Here is a 15361-nt window from a genome sequence, read left to right as displayed (position 1 = left end):
CAAACCATACCCACCATGAGGGTTAATTTCATGTGTCAACTTGACTAGGCCATGAGGTGCCCAGATATTTGGACAGCATTAGTCTTTTTTTTCTTTTTCGCTGTACTGGGTCTCTATTGCTGCACACAGGCTTTCTCTAGTGGTAGCGAGTCAGGGCTAAACTCTAACTGCAGTTGGTAAGTTTCTTATGGCTTCTCTTGTTAAAGAGCATGAGCTCTATGCGTGCAGGATTGAGCTGTTGCAGTGTGTAGGATCAGTAGTTTCAGCCCAAGGGCTCTAAAGTGTGGGCTCAGTAACTGTGGCCCATGGGCTTAGTTGCTCTGGAGCATGTGAGATCTTCCCAGACCAGGGATCAAACCTGTGTCCCCTGCATTAGCAGGCGGATTCTTAACCACTGGACCGCCAGAGTTGTCTACAAACATTATTGTTGGTGTTACTGTGAGGGTGTTTTGGAACGAGACTGACATTTAAATTGGCAGACTGAGTAAAGCAGATTGCTCTCCCTAATGTGCACAGGCCATATCCAATCAGGCGAAGACCTGAATAGAACTGAAAGGTTGACCCTCCCCCAAGTAAAAAGGAATTCTCTTGCCCAGCAGATCTTTCAACTGGAACACTAGCTCTTCCTGGCTCTACAGAAGTCTGTCAGCCTTCAAACTCAAACTGGAACACCAGTGCTAAAGACTTTGGATTCACCAGCCCCCATAATCATGTGAGCAACTCCTTATAATAAACCCTCTTCTCTCTCCCTCTCTTTCTCTCTACTTTTCTATTCTAGTGATTCTAGTCACTCTTTTTCTTTGGAGAATCCTCGGTACAAAAGAATAGACCTGAGGGAGAAAATACAGAGGAGATTTATAAACCTTTGGTTTAGAAAAGTCTTTCCAGGCTCAAAAAAAAAAAAAAAAAAAAAAAAATGATGGTGTGAAGAACCTTATGGTAGAAATCTTAAGCCTCAGCCCAATCTGTGGCTCATAATTATCTGGGACCCTGGCTCACTCCCAGGGGTGGAATTAATCTGAATTAATCTGTGACACGGCTAAGTCAATGGTATTTTTTTAAGAGCCTCCCTGTGATTCTCATACAAAGCCAGACTGAGAACCACCGCAATAAGGGAAAAAATGAACATCTTTAACACATAAAATAAAAGCTTAGAAGACTTTCAGATTTAAGGGAGTGGACTAAAGGCATTCCTTCCTCCAGAAGGAATTCTCCAATTCCAAACTCCAATTCTGATGAAATTAAGAGCCACCTATAGCCTAGACAATAACAGAGTAAGTAGAAGAAAAAAAACTGTTGAGGCCAAGAAGAAACAGGAGTACCTGAAGAAAGAGTACCAATTAGAATCAAGATCTTTTCTAAGCAGAACTCCAAATGCTCAGAGATGGGAGGCACATTGTACCACAGAACGAGGAATAAAACTATGGTGCTAAATGAGAGAGAGTGATGGAAAGTCCATAAATGGAACCCTTTGAACTTGCACTGATCCCTTCCTTGAGTAAGCAAACAGATGACAACCCTTTCCCACCTCCAGGAAGAGTAGTCTCTACAGAAAGAGAACCAGATAAACTCGAAACCCCTGGAATCTGAAGAAAGGGGTGGTTGAAATACAGACCCAAACCAGCGGCTAAACCAAAGTCTGCGCATTGAACCATAGTGAGAATCTTGGCCCCTGGCCCTTGCCCACCTGCCAGGGGGGGCTACACCCTGATCTATAACCCAAGGCAGGGAACTGACTGCTTGGTGAAGTGTCTAACTTGGGAAGTACTGAAGTGGGAAGAGCCACATGCTCTTTGATAGAAAAGTAATTTGGGAAAAGACTAGCATGGCTATGACTTCTGCCTATGAAGACTTAGGAGTGGTAGGCTGAGCTCCTGTCCTTGCTTGACAAGAGGTTGCTGGGAGAGCGAGGAGCCTCCAACAAACTTACCGAGAAGAGCTTTTATGCTGGAACAACTGTCAATATAGACACAGGTGGCCTTTAAGGAAGAAAGAGAAAGTGAACTGAAAGTTGCTCAGTTGTGTCTGACTGTTTATGACCCCGTGGACTATACAGCCCATGGGATTCTCCAAGCCAGAATACTGGAGTAGGTAGCCTTTCCCTTCTCCAGGGCATCTTCCCAACCCAGGGATCGAACCCAGGTCTCCTGCATTGCAGGTGGATTCTTTACCAGCTGAGCCACAAACACCTTCTTAAATGTTCTTGTGTCCAGGAAGGAAAATAAGGCATCAAAATGGTTCGCTTTGGTCCTAGGATAAATTAGCCAAACCTTGAAGCTCTTCCATGCTCAGACCCTTCAGCCCACCTCTCACCCCGGGACCCTCACAAACTCTAACACCAACCCAGCTGAAATCTTTTCAGCTCTTCCCACATACCAATCTCTCTCTTGTCTCTGGTCTTCAGCCCTTCTTCTCTGTCTCTGGAACTATCTCTCCATCCCCACTTCCTACTTGTTCAAAATGGTTCAGAAGCAAAAACTATGGCTCCTGTGGTAGAAATGCACGGAAGGTTTAAGCAATAGTTCTCAGAAAATAGAACTTTACATATATAATTTCTAAACACCTTTCAGGGCTCAGCCCCTGAGAAACTTTATCTTCTCTCCCTCACCCCTCAGAGCGCCTTCTCTGAGGTATCTCCTGGCAACTTCTCATCATGCAAGGAAAGGGTCTCCTCTCACTGCACCTGGAGGCCCTCATGGGGGAGTTGTATGGGCTCTTGTCTTTATCCCTGAATTGTGAATACCTCTGTGCTCCAATGTACATGTATGAGGATGTAAGGAAATGGGAAAAGGACTTGAAATGATGGCTCAGGCTCTGGAAGATGGGGTTATCCACCTCAGAGACTTCTGGGGCCTGCACTAGAAACGCTGGTAAAGGCGCCAAGACTGATTGCCCATCTCGTTGAATGGATCCCCAGAAGCCATTGCAAGGATGGGAGTGGCCCCATAACAGCAGCGGGGAAGAACTGCAGGTGTCTGGGTCACTGCGGGCCTCCCTGTTAAGTCCTGGGACTCAGTGAGACAAAAAGCAACAGACAGTAAGTTGCAGGCTCCAATCACCAAGAAACTCAATACTGAGAAAAAAAATTTTTTTACTAGGCTTCCCTGGTGGCTCATTGGTAAAGAACCCACCTACGAATGCAGGAGACAAGGATTCAGTCCCTGATGTGGGAAGGTCCCATCTGCCTCCGAGCAACTAAGCCCGTGGGCCACAGTAGAGCACAACTATTGAGCCTGTGCTCTAGCGCCTGGGAGCCGCAACTACTGCACCAGCAAGACGCAAACACTGAAGCCCGCTCACCCTAGAGCCCATGCTCTTCAGCGAGAAGACACGGCAATGAGAAGCCTGCACACTGCAGCTGCAGAGGAGCCCCCTGCTTGCCACAACTAAAGAAAAGCCCGTGCAGCAATACCCAGCAAGCCAAAATTAAATAAACACATTCAACTGTTTAAAAACACTTACCAATATAATTTCCATTTTCTCTATTGTACAACTCAGATGTTTTACAATTTTTTTCAACAAGTATCACTTTGATGGCAGTGATTTTTAAAAAATTTTTATTGTAGCAAAATACACATAGCATGAAATTTATGATTTTAACCATTTTATAAACTCCAGGAGGTGGTGATGAACAGGGAGGCCTGCTGTGCTGCAGTCCATGGGGTCGCAGAGAGTTGGACATGACTGAGTGACTGAACTGAACTGAACTGAATCATACAGCTTAGTAACATTTAATATATTCACAGTGCTGGGCATCACCACTATCTAGTTCCAAAACATTTTCATTATCCTTAAAGGAAATCTCACGTTTATTAAGCAGGCACTTCTCATTCACCATTCCCTCCTGCCCTTGGCGATCACTCCTCTGTTTTCTGTCTGTATAACTTTGCCTATTCTGGATTTAAATTAAATATGATACAATATGTGACCTTTTGTGTCTGGCTTCTTTCACTCAGCATGTTTTGTAGGTTCATCCACATTGTAGCTTAATCCTTTTTATGACCAAATAACATTCCATATTTGCCATCAGGAAAAAATAATAAAGTTTTGAATGGTTGTTGGTTTTGTTTTATTTGGATTACCCAATAGATTGATGGAAGTTCATGTTCTAGTTCTTTCTTCATCCACTAACCAAAGGCAAATGTCTTATTTTCTCAATTCTAAGGCTCCTAGATTTTGTTTGTTGTCTTGGTTTAGATTTTATTAAACATTTTTGAAATGTTAATTCGTCTAGTGATCTGTTTACTTTTATAGGGTTTCTTTTTCCTTTCTGTAAAGCTAGTAGTATATTTCATCAATTTGAAAGCATCATCAATCACTATTATTTTATGTGCCAAGATATAAAACAACAACCAATGACAATGCTTTCAGTTCAGTTCGGTTCAGTCGCCCAGTCATGTCCGACTCTGCGATCCCATGGACCTCAGCACGCCAGGCCTCCCTGTCCATCACCAACTCCTAGAGCTTACTCAAACTCATGTCCATTGAGTCGATGATGCCATCCAACCATCTCATCCTCTGACATCCCCTTCTCCTCCCACCTTCAATCTTTCCCAGCATCAGGCTCTTTTCAAATAAGTCAGTTATGCAAATCAGGTGGCCAAAGTATTGGAGCTTCAGCTTCAACATCAGTCCTTCCAATGAATACTCAGGACTGATTTCCCTTAGGATGGACTAGTTGGATCTCCTTGCTGTTCAAGTGACTCTCAAGAGTCTTCTCCAACACCACAGTTCAAAAACATCCATTTTTCGGCATTCTTTAAAGAAAGCTATTTTCAGCTTTCTTTATAGTCTAACTCTCACATCAATACATGACTACTGGAAAAATCACAGCTTTGACTAGATGGACCTTTGTTGGCAAAGTAATGTCTCTGCTTTTTAATATGTTGGCTAGGTTGGTCATAACTTTTCTTCCAAGGAGCAAGTATCTTTTAATTTCATGGCTACAGTCACCATCTGCAGTGATTTTGGAGCCCAAAAAAGCATTTTGGCACTGTTTCCATTGTTTCCCCACATGTTTGCCATGAGGGATGGGACTGGATGCCATGATCTTAATTTTCTGAATGTTGAGTTTTAAGCCAGCTTTTTCACTCTCCTCTTTCACTTTCATCAAGAGGCTTTTTAGTTCCTCTTCACTTTCTGCCATAAGGGGGGGGGGGTGTCCTCTGCATATCTGAGGTTATTGATATTTCTCCCAGCAATCTTGATTCCAGCTTGTGCTTCATCCAGCCCAGCATTTCTCATGATGTACTCTGCATATAAGTTAAATAAGCAGGGTGACAATATACAGCCTTGACATACTCCTTTCCAGATTTGAAACCAGTCTGTTGTTCTGTGTCCAGTTCTAACTGTTCCTTCTTGACCTGCATACAGATTTCTTAGGAGGCAGGTCAGGTGGTCTGGTATTCCCATCTCTTTAAGAATTTTCCACAGTTTGTTGTGATCCACACAGTCAAAGGCTTTGGCATATCAATAAAGCAGAAGCAGACGTTTTTCTGGAGCTCTCTTGCTTTTTCGATGATCCAATGGATGTTTGCTACCCCTCAATTCAAAATATTTTTTTAATCTCACAATCTATTAAATACAACTTTAATATGAGAACTTAGAACCAAATATTTTACCTGTATGATCTTGCTAAAAGGAAGGATGAGTAGAGCTAGGCAAAGATATAGCTAAGTGTCCTGTGTGGACCTTTGCCTCTAGGTAATTAGAGAAGTTGTGGACATCAGAACTTCTGGAATGGTTTTAAGAAACCATCTAAGCTATCCTTACTCTGCAAATGAGGACCTGTGAGCCCCAGATCTTCAGCAATTGGCTGCATCTCTCTCAACCAAGGAGATATCCGGGCATCGCACGGCACACACGTTCACACAGGCTCACTACACACACAGGCCTAAAGGCTAAGTAAACTCCTATTACACCTCACAGGGAAAACTGTAAAAGACTTCCAAATGACCAGAAAGGACTACTTGATTATAACTGCATTTCACTGTCTTTGAGCTATTCTACAATTGGTGGGCTACAGTCCATAGGGTCGAAAAGAGTCAGACACAACTGAGTGATTGAGCACCCAACTATGTAAATTGTAGAAACTGATTGTAAGGCAAATTCCCTCTATCCACAGAAATGCAAACAAACTGAATCCAGTGAAATGCAACTGATAATTGCCCTCTAGACAGGCCAGTTTTATATCTATTCATAAATTTATTTCAGCATTTGCTATGGTATAGTTCTCCAAATTCCCCTTTGAACCAAGTGTAGCATCTTACTTGTTCCCTCATTCATTAGTGATTTAAAGAAAATCTTTGACACATGTTCACTTTATATTTGCATTAAAGTCATATGTTTACCTTTGAAAAATTATTCATTAGCTATATGCAAAATAGATACACATATGTGTTTAGTCGCTCAGTCATGTCTGACTCTTTGAGACCCCATGAACTGTAGCCCACCAGGCTCCTCTGTCCATGGGGATTCTTCAGGCAAGAACACTGGAGTGGGTTGCCATGCCCTCCTCCAGGGGATCTTTCCAACCCAGGGATTGAACCCAGGTCTCCCACATTGCAGGCGAATTCTTCACTGTCTGAGCCACGAGGGAGGCCCAAGAAAACTGGAGTGGGCCTATGCCTTCTCTAGGGTACCTTCCTGACCCAGAAATTGAGCTGAGGTCTCCTACATTGCAGGCAGATTTTTACCAGCCGAGCTACCAGGGAAGCCCAAATCACTGCAGATGGTAACTGCTGCCATGAAGTTAAAAGATGCTTGCTCCTTGGAAGAAAAGCTATGACAAACCTAGATAGCATATTAAAAAGCAGAGATATTACTTTGCTGACAAAAGTCTGTATAGTCAAAGTTATGGTTTTTCCAGTAGTCATGTATAGATGTGAGAGTTGGACCATAAAGAAGGCTGAGTGTGGAAGAATGGATGCCTTTGAACTGTGGTGTTGGAGAAGACTCTGAAGAGTCCCTTGGACTGCAAGGAGATCAAACCAGTCACTCCTGAAGGAAATCAACTCTGAATATCTACTCGAAGGACTGATGCTGAACCTGAAGCTCCAATACTTTGACTATGTGATGCAAAGAGCCAACTTATAAGAAAAGACCCTGATGCTGGGAAATATTGAAGGCAGGAGGAGAAGGGGATGACCGAGGATGAGATGCAGCCATGGCATCACTGACTCAATGGACATGAGTCTGAGCAAGCTCCAGGAGATGGTGAAGGACAGGGTAGCCTGGTGTGCTGTAGTCCATGAAGTCGCAAAGAGTCAGACGTGACTGAGCGACTGAACAACGACAACATGCAAAACAGAATATCAGTCAGCCACTAAAAATTAGGTTTATTCTCAAAGTTCTCAAAACAGAACTACCATATGACCCAGCAATTCCACTCCTGAGCATATATTCAAGACAAACAAAAACACTAATTTGAAAAGATATATGCACCCCAATGTTCATAATAGAGTTATTTACAATTGCCAAGATATGGAAGCAAACTAAGCATCCATCAACAGATGAATGGATAGAGAAGATGTGATACACACACACACACGCACACACATACACACACACACACACACACACACACACACACACAATGGAATACTACTCAGCCATGAAGAAGAATGAAAATCTTCCATTTGCAACAATAAAGATGGACCTGTATTTTTCTAAGTGAAATAAGTCAGACAGAGAAAGAAAAATACTGTATGATATCACTTATATGTGGAACCCAAAAAATAAAACAAACTAGTGACTATAACAGAAAATATAACAAAAACTCATAAAGAACAAACCAGTCATTACCAATAGAGAAAGGGAAGAGAGGAGGGGCAAGATGGGGTCGGAGGTTAAGAGGTGTGACTATTACTGTAAAATTAGAAAGCTACAAGGAAATACAGTCATTATTCTATAATATCTATAAATGGAATAAAACCTTTAAAAAATATGAATCATTATATTGCATACCTGTGACATATATTATACATCAACTATGTATTATATTTATGTAATATATATAAACTATGTATTATACCTCAATAAAGTAACAAAAATAAAGAAATAAAAATAATTCTGTTTACAAAGTTTTTTGCTTAAATGACCAAAAACTTGCTTAAGAAGTAGTGTCAGATGAAGAAAACAAGATACAATATTGAAAATTGAATATTGAAAATATTGAAAAATGTTGAAAAATGACATCTACAACATATATGTCAAAAATATAAAGGAAATCAAATGGAAAGAAACAAGACAAAATAGTGATTGCCAGTAAGTACTGAATATGAGTAGGGTTTTTTTTGGTTTCTGCATCTTTATATCATTCTGTTCTTGGCGCATTTTTACAGTTAACGTGAATTGCCTTCATAGTCCAAAGAAAATCTTTGAAGAGGAAAGAATAAAAGATGTTCTATACTCAAAACAAGACCTAAGACATGGAGAAACAGGTAGAGCAGGGATTAGGAAACACACAGCACCTGCAAGACAATAAGTGACCCGAGGCCTCCCCACAGGATATGGAACTGACAGCTTGCCAGGAGCTGAAGGGCCTCCTGCATTTCACGGATATTTTATATTTCCTTTTTACAGTGAAAATATGCATGGCTCAGTGTTTGCACCTAAGAAAACAGCTTCTAGACAAATCAGTGTAAAATAAATAAAGATTTAAATTTAAATTATATGTATAGGCTAGAAAAACACCTACCCAGCCTTTAATCTTCACCAAGATGCTCATTAGTTGGTTTAGTGAATGCTTATTACCTGTCTTGTCAGAGATAGTACCAGGACCTTTATTTAAATCGAGAGCCCTACCAGGACCTCATTCCAGAACTTTCCAGAATTACACAAACCAGAACAACATTCCAAAACTTTGGGCTTAACAGACGTCAGTCACTGGCCCCAAAAGACAAGCCACATAAAAGATGAAGTTTAATGCTCAAACAGGTAATCAGATTAATTCATCTGACTCAGGGAGCTTATAGTCCTGTGAGAAATCTGCACAGGCACGGAATTACACAACAAAATGATAATTGCCATAACTGGGAGGTGCTGAAGGGGGCTGGGGACTGCGGAGGGAGACACTCATGACTTTACCTGGCAAAAGGTTTTCGGAGTTGCAGACCTTTAAGCTGAATCAAGACAAATGGTTCTTCCACTCCCAGAAAAAGACAAGAACTTTCTAAGACAAGGATATAGCTTGAGCACTTGCCTGGAAGAAAAAGATCGAACTTGTGGACCCTGCAGCTCTGTATGGCTGAAGTATAAGAGGCAAATGGCCAAATAACAGATGTGTGGCTGGAAAGAAAGGCAGGAGCCAGATCACCAGGTTACAGCCCCCAAAATTCAGGGGCTCCATCCCAGCTGTGGGCTTGGCACCATCCTGCATCTCAGTCATTCCCACCTCTGCCCCCCCCCCCCCCCTCCGCCCCCCTCCCCCACACACTACCTTCCTTCCCCATGGACACCCTCCTCCTGTCGGACAGATTTGTGGCAGACCATCCTGGGTTCTCCTCTCCGTCTCCTACTCCTACTCCATCTCCCACCCTCTCCCTCAAAGACCCTTCTAGATGCCAAGTTGTTCTGACCCTGAGCAGACCCTGAGCCATCAGTCATCTCACTTCCCAGCCCTCACTGGCACTGTCAGCCCCTCTCTTCCACCCAGTCACCCTTCATCCCCCAGTAAGGGGAAATCTAGGCTCTGGGCACTGCAACTGCCTCGGTTAAAGGGACCGATTTAAATGAGTAGTGTTGAAAGAGGGAAAGTGCATGAGCAGATACCCTAGAAGGAACCACCATGACCCTTGAACTAGGAGGACCAGTCTTCTCAGGCAGGGGCTAACACCTGGATCCTGGGCTGTGCCAGCCAAAGCCTGGGAGCAAGAGCTTAGCGAACTGTTGCTCACTCTGCTCCTATAAGGTTGGGGCAGCCCAGTGAGCTTCTACTGGCAGGTTTAGGAGATGAAAAGTCCAGGATCAAAGGAAAGGGCAGGCAGTTCAGTTCAGTTCAGTTCAGACACTTAGTCGTGTCTGACTCTTTGCGACCCCATGAATTGCAGCACGCCAGGCCTCCCTGTCCATCACCAACTCCCAGAGTTCACTCAGACTCACGTCCATCGAGTCAGTAATGCCATCCAGCCATCTCATCCTCTGTCATCTCCTTCTCCTCCTGCCCCCAATCCCTCCCAGCATCAGGATCTTTTCCAATGAGTCAACTCTTCGCATAAGATGGCCAAAGTTTTGGAGGTTCAGCCTCAGCATCAGTTCTTCCAATGAACACCTAGGCCTGATCTTCTTTAGGATAGACTGGTTGGATCTCCTTGCAGTCCAAGGGACTCTCAAGAGTCTTCTCCAACACCACTGTTCAAAAGCATCAATTCTTAGGTGCTCAGCTTTCTTTATAGTCCAACTCTCACATCCATACATGACCACTGGAAAAACCGTAGCCTTGACTAGACAGACCTTTGTTGGCAAAGTAATATCTCTGCTTTTCAACATGCTGTCTAGGTTGGTCATAACTTTCCTTCCAAGGAGTAAGCATCTTTTAATTTCATGGCTGCAGTCACCATCTGCAGTGATTTTGGAGCCCAAAAAATTAAAGTCTGACACTGTTTCCACTGTTTCCCCATCTATTTGCCATGAAGGGATGGGACCAGATGCCATGATCTTCATTTTCTGAATGTTGAGCTTTAAGCCAACTTTTTCATTCTCCTCTTTCACTTTCATCAAGAGGCTTTTTAGTTCCTCTTCACTTTCTGCCATAAGGGTGGTGTCATCTGCATATCTGAGGTTATTGATATTTCCTGTGGCAATCTTGTGCTTCATCCAGCCCAGCGTTTCTCATGATGTACTCTGCATAGAAGTTAAATAAGCAGGGTGACAGTATACAGCCTTGACGTACTCCTTTTCCTATTTGGAACCAGTCTGTTGTTCCACGTCCAGTTCTAACTGTTGCTTCCTGACCTGCATACAGGTTTCTCAAGAGGCAGGTCAGGTGATCTGGTATTCCCATCTCTTTCAGAATTTTCCAGTTTGTTGTGATCCAGAGTCAAAGGCTTTGGCATAGTCAATAAAGCAGAAATAGATGTTTTTCTGGAACTCTCTTGCTTTTTCCATGATCCAGCGGATGTTGGCAATTTGATCTCTGGTTCCTCTGCCTCTTCTAAAACCAGCTTGAACATCTGGAAGTTCACGGTTCACATATTGCTGAAGCCTGGCTTGGAGAATTTTGAGCATTACTTTACTAGCATGTGAGATGAGTGCAATTGTGCGGTAGTTTGAGCATTCTTTTGCATTGCCTTTCTTTGGGATTGGAATGAAAACTGACCTTTTCCAGTCCTGTGGCCACTGCTGAGTTTTCCAAATGTGCTGGCATATTGAGTGCAGCACTTTCATAGCATCATCTTTCAGGATTTGAAAGAGCTCAACTGGAATTCCATCACCTCCACTAGCTTTGTTTGTAGTGATGCTTTCCAAGGCCCACTTGGCTTCACATTCCAGGATATCTGGTTCTAGGTGAGTAATCACACCATCATGATTATCTGGGTCGTGAAGATCTTTTTTGTACAGTTCTTCTGTGTATTCTTGCCACCTCTTCTTAATATCTTCTGCTTCTGTTAGGTCCATTCCATTTCTGTCCTTTATCGAGCCCATCTTTGCATGAAATGTTCCCTTGGTATCCCTAATTTTTTTGAAGAGATCTCTAGTCTTTCCCATTCTGTTGTTTTCCTCTATTTCTTTGTATTGATCACTGAGGAAGGCTTTCTTATCTCTCCTTGCTATTCTTTAAACTCTGCATTCAAATGGGAATATCTTTCCTTTTCTCCTTTTCTTTTCACTTCTCTTCTTTTCACAGCTATTTGTAAGGCCTCCCCAGGCAGCCATTTTGCTTTTTTGCATTTCTTTTCCATGGGGATGGTTTGATCCCTGTCTCCTGTACAATGTCACAAACCTCATTCCATAGTTCATCAGGCACTCTGTCTATCAGATCTAGTCCCTTAAATCTATTTCTCATTTCCACTGTAAAATCATAAGGGATTTGGTTTAGGTCACACCTGAATGGTCTAGTGGTTTTCCCTACTTTCTTCCCATTTAAGTCTGAATTTGGCAATCAGTGACCGTCAAAGATTCTGAAAATCTTTTTTCATATGCATCCACTCTGCATGGATGCCTGTGCCCCTGCACATACGTGGACCCATTCATACCAAACCTTCGCCCTTTTCACCCCCAGCATCTTCTGGTTCAGCCCATCTTGAGATGCTAACTGTGCCCAGAAGCACATCCCTAGGATTTTTAAGCCTCGTTTGCATTTCAAGAGAAAGTCAAGTTGCATTCCGTGACTTACTTTATATGTGCCTCTTCCCCTGGCAGGTGCCAAAGCTGCTACAGACCTCTCCACAATAAGCCTCTCTTCTTCGAAACAGGAAATGCCATTTGGCCCAGCCTGAGAGGAGTAATCCTTCTAGTACCCTGGAGGAGAGCCACCTAGGATTGGCTCTGGCGCTGAAGGGGCTACAGGGTGGGATCTGGCAGTCCCCCGAGGAAACGGGGTGGGACCAGGAGAGTAACGTTTGCTTAAAACTTCTCTGGAGCCAGAACTGACAGAGCTGGGTCATGTTTGCTGGGGAAGGACCAGGGTCCTGAGCTCTATCACCTTTAGCCTAAAATAGATTAAATGTCCTCTGCAAAGCAAACTGGAGAAGTGGCCATGGGCTCATTGTGCGTGCTGCTGGCCTGGGAGGAGTAAGCTTGGTGTGGCGAGGGGCAGGAGGGCCCCATCTCTCTTTGCCTTAATGACTGCAGGAGTTTACAAACGCGTATCAGCAGCAGCTGATCGAGACTCTTCCCTTGTTCCTGTCCCTGCTCAGTTGCCAAAGGTACAGTCCTGGTTGGAGAAAGCTCTGCCCGGTTACCCCTCCATATGCTGTGAAGGCAGGCCAAGGGCTTCCTGAAATTCCAGGCTGGCCTGTGGTCACCATATCCCCAGTCCTACGCTCCCTTCCTCTGACTACACCAGACTTGAACTCCCCTGAAGCATGTAAAGCTCAGACACCCCCAAACAATGGTAGGCTTTCCAGTGGGCACAGGGGCACAGGAAGGCCTTCCCTTTTTTCTTCCAGGACAGCAGCTGCCTGTTGCTAAGGGGGTTCATCTTGTCTGTGAAGCTCCCACTGCTCCTGGGTTGTAAGCTTGGCCAGAGAGCAGCTCTGTGCGGGAAGGGCCTGAGGCTGCAGCGCAGTGAGGTTCAGCCTGCCACCCTGGGGACAGGCAGGCAGGAAGCTCCACCCGCTTGGGGAAAACCTGTCCTTTCATCTGGTCTACTCCATCTCACCTTCTCACCAGGCACAAAGCAGAAACAGGGAATTTGGAATCAAGCAGGCAGTCTGAGACCACTATCAGGTTCATGTCAGTGGGAATTAAACAGAGATGATATCACCAGCGCAGACACTCTGCTTCTGACCCCAGGGCTCCCACATACTTGCTTTGATCTTTGTGGTCAGTCTTTTCAGAAAAGGCCCAAGCCCTCTTGGCAACAGGATGTTACCTCTCCTCCCATTAAGAGATGGACTCTATGTCTCCATCCACTTGAACCTGGGCAGTCCTTGCAACAAAGTTTGGTTAACAGAATGTGGAAGAAGTGATGCTGTGTAAGTTTCAGAGCCTAGGCCTTAAATGACCTTGCAGCTTCCTACTTTGCTCTCATGAAATGATGTCCTCCAGTTCGTAGAGTTTACTCCTCGATGAGCGGCTACATGGAGAATGGAGGCAGCCCAGCTGACAGCCAGCACCCACTGTCACTGTGAATGAGACCAACTTGGCCCTTCCAGCTGCTGTAAAGATGCCCTCTGACTGTTTACCGCATTAGTGATCCCAAGTGAGATCAAAGAAGAACTGCCTGGCAACTCACAAATCATCAGAAATAATAAACTGTTATCTTAAGATACTCAGTCGTGGGGTTGTTTATCACCTCAAGCCTCTGCTGTCAAGCTGCTAGGCCCAAATGCCCATCCCAGGTTTTCTCCCTTGCCCCAGTGTGCACCATTCCCCAAGCCTGGCCTGCCAGTCCCATTCTACTGGTCCTGCCTTGGTTTCACGGACCCTTCCTTGAGTCCTGAAGTCAGACTCACCAAACTATCCCTTGACAAGCCCACTCCCACTCATTAATCACCAAGAGTGGCAAGACCACCTACCCCAGATTTCCTGCTACGAAAGCAGGAAGGCAAGATGGATGAGTGGAAGGGAGGGAGAAAGGAAGGGCTTGGTAGGGCATTATCTTCCATTATCTTCACCCCTGGGCTTCCCAGGTGGTGCTAGTGGTAAAGAACCCACTGTAAGAGAAGCAGGTTTGATCCTTTGGTTGGGAAGATGCCCTGGAGGAGGGCATGGCAACCCACTCCAGTATTCTTGCTTGGAGAATCTCATGGACAGAGGAGCCTGGCGGGCTACACTCGTAGGGTCACAAAGAGTCAGATACGACTGAAGCAACTTAGCATGCACACACACATCTTCACCACCACCCACTTCTTCAAGTAACTTTTTATTATTAATATAACAGGTTAAGAGTTTAGGCATCCTCTATCTATTCCTGGTTTCACAGTGCCCTGGGACATACATACAAAGTTGGGTGCAAAGTAACTTGGCTAAAGTATAGAATATTTGGAAATAGTAGAAGGTGAGGCATGGCTAGAGCTGAACTGAGAGGAAGAGATTCAGAGGGAGACCTCGAAGCTGTCAGTCCCCACTGCTCTTAGTTTGCTCCTGGGAATCAGTCTGACAGGAAAAGATCAGGGAGGTTAGCTTTGTTTCATCAAATAACCCGCTCGGTCAGAAGAGACTATGGCCCAGAAAATAGTCTAATTACATTTTCAGTGAACCTTCTAAGACCTGTTCAAGCAGCCCAGTTTGCCTTCTTTCTTGGGGAAGAGAAGTAATGCTCTATAAATATGTTAGCTAGTGAATTTTTCTCTTACATTGTAGAGAAGACAAGAGAGCATGCCCAGCATAAAACAGTAGTTTTCAATAACTGTCTTTGAAGTCACATGGACCTTGGATTCGAATCCAAGTCCTAGTCAGTAGGACCCTCAGCTATTCAATTTCTATGGGCTTTAATTTCTTCACCTGTAAAATGATTTCACAGATGGTGGTGAGCATCAGAGGCAACACATGTCAAGCTCCTAACAGAGCACCTTGCCCAGAGTAACTCCTCAAAAACATCATCTACTATTAGTAATAAAAACATGTAGTAAATATTAGCTACTACTATTGTAATCACAATCTGTTACATACAAGGAAGTTACACTCTCTTGAGGAAAATGAGATGCTTAATCCTTTCACCCATTTCTGCTTTATTGACTATGCTAAAGTCTTTGTG

This window comes from Ovis aries, chromosome 3, assembly GCF_016772045.2.
Source record: "Ovis aries strain OAR_USU_Benz2616 breed Rambouillet chromosome 3, ARS-UI_Ramb_v3.0, whole genome shotgun sequence".
Lineage (NCBI taxonomy): Eukaryota > Metazoa > Chordata > Mammalia > Artiodactyla > Bovidae > Ovis > Ovis aries.
Note: the sequence above shows the minus strand (reverse complement) of the source record.